The sequence below is a fragment of the Gavialis gangeticus genome, unplaced genomic scaffold, assembly GCF_001723915.1.
Source record: "Gavialis gangeticus isolate Ggan-Ray unplaced genomic scaffold, GavGan_comp1, whole genome shotgun sequence".
NCBI lineage: Eukaryota > Metazoa > Chordata > Crocodylia > Gavialidae > Gavialis > Gavialis gangeticus.
This window is the reverse complement of record NW_017729024.1, coordinates 45,326,975-45,334,447: the sequence shown is the minus strand read 5'-3', so window position 1 is coordinate 45,334,447 and position 7,473 is coordinate 45,326,975. Positions and strand designations below refer to the sequence as shown.

Genomic DNA, 7,473 nt, shown 5'->3' with positions numbered 1-7,473 from the left:
CCTATAAGACCCTTTTCAGTTGCTCATAACTTGGGTAAATGTGACCTGAGCTGAAGTTTCCCCTTCACTGCTATCTGCTTCAGACAGAACTATTTTTGAAAGCATCAGCAAAAAAAATGGTTTATGTTTCTGGAGGAGGATTAGGACAAATGATATGTTCAAAAAAAGTCCATTTGGCTTTGAGAAGGCCCAAAGGCTCCATGTTTTGGAAGAATGAGTTTGAAATTGGACAAAATTCCTGCCCTTATGGCAGGAATGTGATGTTTGCTGTGCTGCAGGACAGGATACAAATTTAAGTTTCTATCCAGTTAGAAAATACCTGGTAGTTTGGGGCAGCTGAATTACCTGACTCAGTCTGTGCTACACATGTGATGGCCCAAAGCCCTGAGGGCTTAACAGGACTTTCCGTGCAGTTACTGCTTTTGGTTGCTATGGCACCAGGGCAGGAACTGAAAATAGGGCAGTTGTATCTCAGTGCTGCTCTTGGTGTGCTCTTTTACCTTTAAATCTGTTTATAGTTTATATGCAAAAGGAAATACACAGCACATTAAGTGTGTTTACTTTATAGTGATTGCCAACAATGCATTTATTTAGTACTGATGTCAGCTATAACATGACAAATATCAAATGCAAAAGTGCTGGCATTGCTGAAACAGCCATGTCCTCTAAATACCCAAAGAGAACGTAGTCTGATTTTTAGCCAACTACCAGACCTAAGCACGTCTTTATGCTTCCCCACTTTTTCTCATGCACCCTGCTACCTTTCTACAACTGACCAACAGCAGTCTAAATAACACTCAAATTAGGGTGTGCTGACTAGATGCAAAACTAACTAGATCCTCCAGTCCCAATTAGAGTCCCACAGCAGCATTAAGCAGTGAGAATGGACTCATTGGTTAAATTTCATCCACTTAATGCTCTGAATTACTTTGTGGATGGAAGGCTTGCAGTGGGAAATTGGTTGTTGACCTTGGAGACAGCAAGAGGAAGCAGGAAAGAGAACAAGAAGAACAAAATAACAATCACTGTAAAACTATGTTTGTTAATGTGAAATATTTCAGTGAGGCAGATCAGGACCAGTAATTAAAAATAAAGGCCTTAGGACAGGGATGCCAAACATATGGCCCCTGGAGCTTCTCTATTGAGCCCACCCAGCTACTGGCATGCACCAGAAGCTGGGGAGCATGGCCTGCCACAGGATCTGGGGCTAGTTAGCCCTGCTAGGTATGGCTATTGGTGGTGAGTTTGACTCACCGCTGCCACCCTTGGACTTGTTTTGTCAGATCCCACACTGCCATTGCCAGATTTGTTGCTGCTACCAGACTCCTTGCCACCCCTGAACCTCTCACCACTGCCAGACACTTGCTGCTGCCATCAGACTTTTCATTCTTACTGCTGCATTGGCCAACGTGGCAGCCATCATTCCCTGGGTTGCATCTGGCCCCACAGCCTGGATTTGGCCTGGGGCCCAAGGTGAACTTGACAGCTCTGCTTTGGATACTCTGCCACTTGATGGGCCAGCCTGAGAGCTGGGGTAAATCGAGGTAGCTCTACTGACTTGAATACTGAGAACCTGATTTACCCATCTTAAGCAAACAGTCCCATGGAGCTTTCTCAGTGTTGTATTTTCTTGCATACAACACACTCCAGAATATAATATATACCTTGTTTTTGAAAGGCAGAACAAAAGCAAAATGAATTCCTTTGTAGTAAGTAACTGAGCAGTAGCAGCTAGGGAGCTGAGACTGTTCATTATTATGCTGCCTGTGGATTGCTGAGGATTTTACTTTTGGTTTTCACTGGGAAGTAGCGGAATCTACTCATAATTTTTATCAAGTGTAATGCACAAGACAATTTCTAGCAGCTGGTTTTTGGGGAAAGCTGCATGTTATATTTGAGAAAATATTTGCTTACTATGTTTCCAAATAACTTATCAATATTAACAAAGTTAATATTGATCTTTGAATCTTTGTTTTGTGTGTGTGTGGAGAATAAGACCCCTGCAATTGAAGAGCTTACAGTGGAGCATCTGGCAAGTGAGCTGCATCAGACAGTGCCCAGAGTGTTTATACAAATGTGACCACATAGACTCTTTAGATAGTTGCTTTCATAGATTTTGCTTTTGTTGAATGCAGGAGTGGTCAAAAAGCTGTATACCCACTGTGCAAACTGCCTAGCCATTCACCTGAAGAAGAATGTCCTGCATTCAAAAGCCTATCTAATTCTACCCTGTAGCTGGTTCAATAAAATATATCACGCTAAGAAATCCTTGCCTCTTGCAGAATTCCTGGACCACCATGGCTATAACATCACTCTAACACTACCATATTCTTTCTATGTGAGAGCCAAGACATAGTAAGGTCTTCAGAAAATTGGTCTTTTGCTAGCGCTGGTGGGTAGAGATTTCATTACTGCACTGCATTACCAAGGCAGTGTTGCATACCATTTTATCTGTAAAGGATATCCTTTTCTCAAGGACAAGATGTATTGACTTCTGAAGAGATCTGTATTACTCTGGCTTGTATGTTATAAGTGTTCAATATAGTGGTTGCTATAGAGACATTTCAGCAGATTTTTTTTGTTCTGTGGGAACCCCGCTTGTCTTGTCAGGTTAGTTCCACCATTGAAGGGTGAACTGATTGTCCTACTCTGTGCCCAGAGTTCTTCTGTCAACATTGTTCAGCACATCATCATGAGTAAGGTAGCCAGATATGATCTAAGGAGTTAGGTCTTCACTGATGAATTAAAGCCTTTTTAGCTCCGTTGTACTGACCATTTTACATGAATTGATCAGTTTTGTCCGATGTCCTTTTAAAATAGAAGCATATGACCAGAATGCCAGTTGTTTTTACCCTGCTCCTGAATATGCTAGAGGAAGCCACTCTTAATCATTAGCCACAACTGGTACTGATGAGGCCTGTTGGGAGGATGAAAGTGCAGGACCACTGTATTCCAGTTTAGGACGTGTTCGTGCTGCCATGACTTTTCCTTCAGATACTTCAAGAATTTCTGATGAAAAATCTGGTAGAAATGGAAAAGATTCATAAGTACAGTCACAAGCTAATACAGAGCCAATGACAGTGATGCTCCTTCAGACAATCGTGTCATTGTTGATTATGTTCAGCCATTAGCTGAGAGAACACCTGTGCTTGTTGAGCTGACCTCTGATTCTGAGAGATCAGTCACTGAGGGGAAAAGTGAGGATGTGAAGGAACCACAGTTTATCCAGTTTCACAGCTTTAGTGACAGTGAAGCTTCTGGTTGTCTACAGCCATAGACACAAGCAGAAACAATGTAGCAAGGACCGATTAAGAACGGAAGCAGAGATAGTAGCAGGAACAGGAGTAAAAGAAACAGAAGGAGATCAAGGACGTAAGAGACAAGTTTATCTAGGAAAGCCTGACTGTCCCCAGGTACAGATGTTCAAATAACCTGATGAGGAATCAGTTTAACTTACATGGGTTTCTGTAAGTGGCCTGGCTTACATGGGTAATGAACAGAACACATTTGCTCTTGGGTGGGGGGGATGGAGGGGAGGCACACAGGTTGCTTGCACTGGCTGAGGCGAGCAGGTTGGGGACACTCCTGCATGCCTCCCAACAGGCCCTGGGCTGCTGGAGACTGCTGAGCAGTTGGGTGCCCAGGCCACCCCAGCCTGGCTGCTGGGTATGGGCGAACACACTCCCAGCCCTTGCTGTGTCAACCCATGCCCCACCTGCTCCCACAGTTTCTGCCTGCTTGCCCCACCGTGGATGGTCAGTGCCCCCCTCCCCACCCCACACTCCCTTGCCCTACTAGTCAGGGACTCTGTAGTTGTGGCCCAAAAAACCTTGCACCACCCCAGGTGGCCAAGCTGTGGAGGTCATAGGGTTGCCTCTGTGCAGGCCTTGTCCTGATGTTCTGCCCCCTGCTACCCCAACCCACCAAAGGCGAGCTGCCTGCATTAGCTTCTGCTCAGGGGGAAGGTGGATCCATTCTAGAGTCCACGTGGTAGGGTGCCTGGCCTGGCCACTAAGATGTGGTGTGCAGGAACCAGGGGTGCGGTTCATGGGATGTGCTCATGAGGGGCAGCAAGGGGGGCCTTGGCTGGGTGTATGGGAGCCAGGGTTGTGGCCCATGCAGCTGTGCCTGTGCACAGAGGTTTTCCTGGGCTCTGAGTCAGGTTTGTGTGTACATTACAGGCTGCTTCATGATGGGGTGTGGGGGCATGGTCTGGGGATACAGGTACCCAGGTCCTGAGGCTTGTGCAGGGAACACAGACATCTCCTTCCCCCCACCCCACTGCTGCCTGCTTGTAGATGACAGATGGCTGGAAGCAGGAAGTGAGACTGTGGAAAGGGTCTGTGCTGACTTGGCTCTGGAAGAGCTTGGGGACAGGGCCTGCTGGTGCTCAGCCATAGCAGCCAAGTACAGGCCAAGTGCTAGTGCAAGGGAAGGTGGTGGGGGGCTGCAAAAGAGCTTGGGGTGCCAGAGGACAGCAATCTAACCTGAATCAATAGGGCATCTGGTACAGACGTTTGATTCACTGGTCTAACCTAAATTGATTAAGTTTGAATGCACATCCATCCAGAGCTATCTTAGACCAGTTGTACTTCTTTTAGGCCAATCTACGTGCACCAAGCTTCTGTACGGTTATGGGTTTAGATCAGGGCAGGCAAAATATGTCAAAGAAGACAGGAGCTGGGGCAGTAGGACCCAGAGGGAGCTGGCAGGACTGAGCAGCCTAGTTCCACCCTGCCCCCAGCCCAGCCATTTCCCTGCCTTCCTGCCCCCATAGTGCTCCAGCACCATGTGGCACCAGGCTGCATCATTGGACTGGGGAGTATGGGAGGTGTGTGTGTGTAGGTAGGGGCAAAGAGAGAGAGAGTGTGTGTGTATGCGTATAGACAGGAGCAGAGTGTGTGTGTGTGTGTGTGTGTGGGCAGGGACAGTATGTGTGTGTGTGGGCAAGGACAGTGTATGTGTGTGTGGGCAGGGACAATATGTGTGTGTGTGTAGGCAGGAAGAGTGTGTGTGTGTGTAGGCAGGGACAGAACATGTGTGTGTCTTTGTAGGGTGAGTCCCACATACACACCCCACCATACACATGTATCCCCCCCACCTTTCACTTCCATACACACAGACCTCCACACCCCCACACATGCCCCAGCCACCCTCCCCCTGACAGTCCCCGACAAACCCCACACCCCACATATCCACACACACCCACAGGCTCCCTCATCCCACACCCCTGCACCTATCCACGCCCCACAGACACACCCACACCCTTCCCCACACTCCCACATACCCACACTCCCACAGTACCCCACAAACATATACCCATCCCTCACAGTATACAAGGGTAAGACTTCATTTTAAGCTATTGTGCAGTCACCTCTATGTATACTATACAAGCACATAACCAGGACAAAATATTTTTGGAAATCTAATTAATGAATGTTCTAGATGCTTTCTTTGAGACTATAATTTGTTATTTTTCTGGTTCTGAGATGCCAAAACCCCTTGCTGAAAGGAATACATCTGGGGGCAAGGGGAAGGAATTCTGGTGGCAAAAGTCAGGGGTTAGGAGGTGGGACTTCTGGTCACAAGATGGTGACCCAGGGGCGGGGTACCTGTCAAGGGGCCGGGCCACCCATGTAGCCCTCACCAGCTTGCACAAACTTGGTAAGCAGCCCTCCACCTTAAATAATTGCCCGCCCCTGTGTTAGCACATCATGGTCCTGCAGCAGTGGCTATAGATCAAGGAGTAGAGACAGCGAAGAGACAGTTACCAAAGTAGAGTAGGAACATGGGCAGAGATGGCTACAAATTCTCATCTCAGAGCAGGAATCAAGCCAGAGTTCATTATTCAAGGCAGTCAACTAGTCCAGAGTCTAGACTACCTTGTTTTTTCTGAAAGGACAAATACACAAAATCAAAATGGACACAATGAAAGCTATGAAAGATACAGATCAAGGAGTCAATCCAGTAATAGATCTAGAACGGTTTCTGGAGAGACCAATAGAAAGTGATGTGAAAAGCCTGGTAAAAAAAGGATGTGCACAATGTGCCACTTGGAAAGTGTGCACAAGGAGAATGCACCAAGCCCTTTTATAGGGGAAGAAAATGGTTATCAGAAATCTACATCAAAGTACAGTGGCTGCTATCAGCCTGAACCCTTCAGAAAACTGAGCAAGCAGCAAAACAAAACAAAATAAAAGAAAGGAAAAAAACAGAAGTCTGAGTGGGGAGACAGTTTGTGAAGGGAAGGCTATAGACACAACTAGGCATCAGAAAAAGAAAAAACACAAGAAGAAACACAGGAGACACCACACCGATTGCTCAGCACTTTCTACAGCTGTAATTATGATGGACAGTGGTAGTGACATGGAGATTATAATATGAAAAACTGTGTAACATGACAGTAGTGTCTCCTGGACAACCACAACTCAGTTAGATGAGAAAGAAAATGAGTCTCCATCTCCTCTCCTGGGCACATGAGATTGTAAGGACTTGTGTGCAGTAGGAAGAGAAATTGCAATATTGAAACAAAGATTGCAGTATTACTACCACCAGGGGAGCTGGGGTGAGTACATCAGAAATGTACATGTCCAGCTCCAAGAAACAATCAAATAAGCAGACTCTTGTAATGGCAGATAGTAGCAGTAGAAGTAGTAGTACTGAATCTGGAACAGAAACTCTGTTAGCTATACTGAAACTGCACAGCTGGAAACATTCAGTTATTTGCTTCCTCCCAGGACATCAGCTGGAGAAAACTGAGTGGTCACCATTGGTATTAAGACTGCCAAAAAACGTATTCAGGTATCTGGGTTGTAGCCGTATTGGTCTAGCGGCAAAGGGAATCAGAACTCGTGGTAGAGGTGATATCTTTTATAAGACCAACTAGAGTTTTGCAAAAAAAATGTCTTTAATTGCAAGCTTTTGGGCACAAGCACCCTACTTTAGGCAGAAGTGTCTTTGAACAGGATCATTTGACCATGTTCCAGCTGAACAAGGTTTTTTGGGGGGGTTTCTTTCATTTTTGCCTTACCAAGAATGCTGTGCTTCAAAACCCTAGTCAGGCCAACTCCTGCTGAAGAGAGGGCAGTTTTACTAAGGTGAAGTTAAAAATTTCATTAAAGTATGATCTGGTCATTAACATCCAATCCTTGAAACCTTGCTTTCTCACACATACCCTGCATCCCCTGCTCTGTCACTATTGCGTGTGCTGAGTAACCTGTTAGGTAGTCTTTCCAGTTGTCCAAGGCCTAATGACATTCACGCCCTTTTATGTTTTGTTCAGGTTCACAGTGACTAAAGACTTGATCTGTTCTTGCAAGGCACTGTCTGTTTACATTTCTTGGGTAATTTCTAGTTGAACTCCAGCTCACTGTTTGACCTTGCTCTTAAACATTCATTACAATAAGTTAATCAGCATTTCATTGCTATGACTGTCAGGACTTGGGACCTACTTTCATGAGTCTCAAATGTATT

At 45.8% G+C, this 7,473-nt stretch overlaps 1 pseudogene; it reads left to right on the top strand.

The window, feature by feature from the left end:
• Positions 1–3,348, top strand: part of LOC109298063 — a 77,250-nt pseudogene extending 73,902 nt beyond the window's left edge.
• The last annotated feature ends 4,125 nt before the right edge of the window (positions 3,349–7,473 follow it).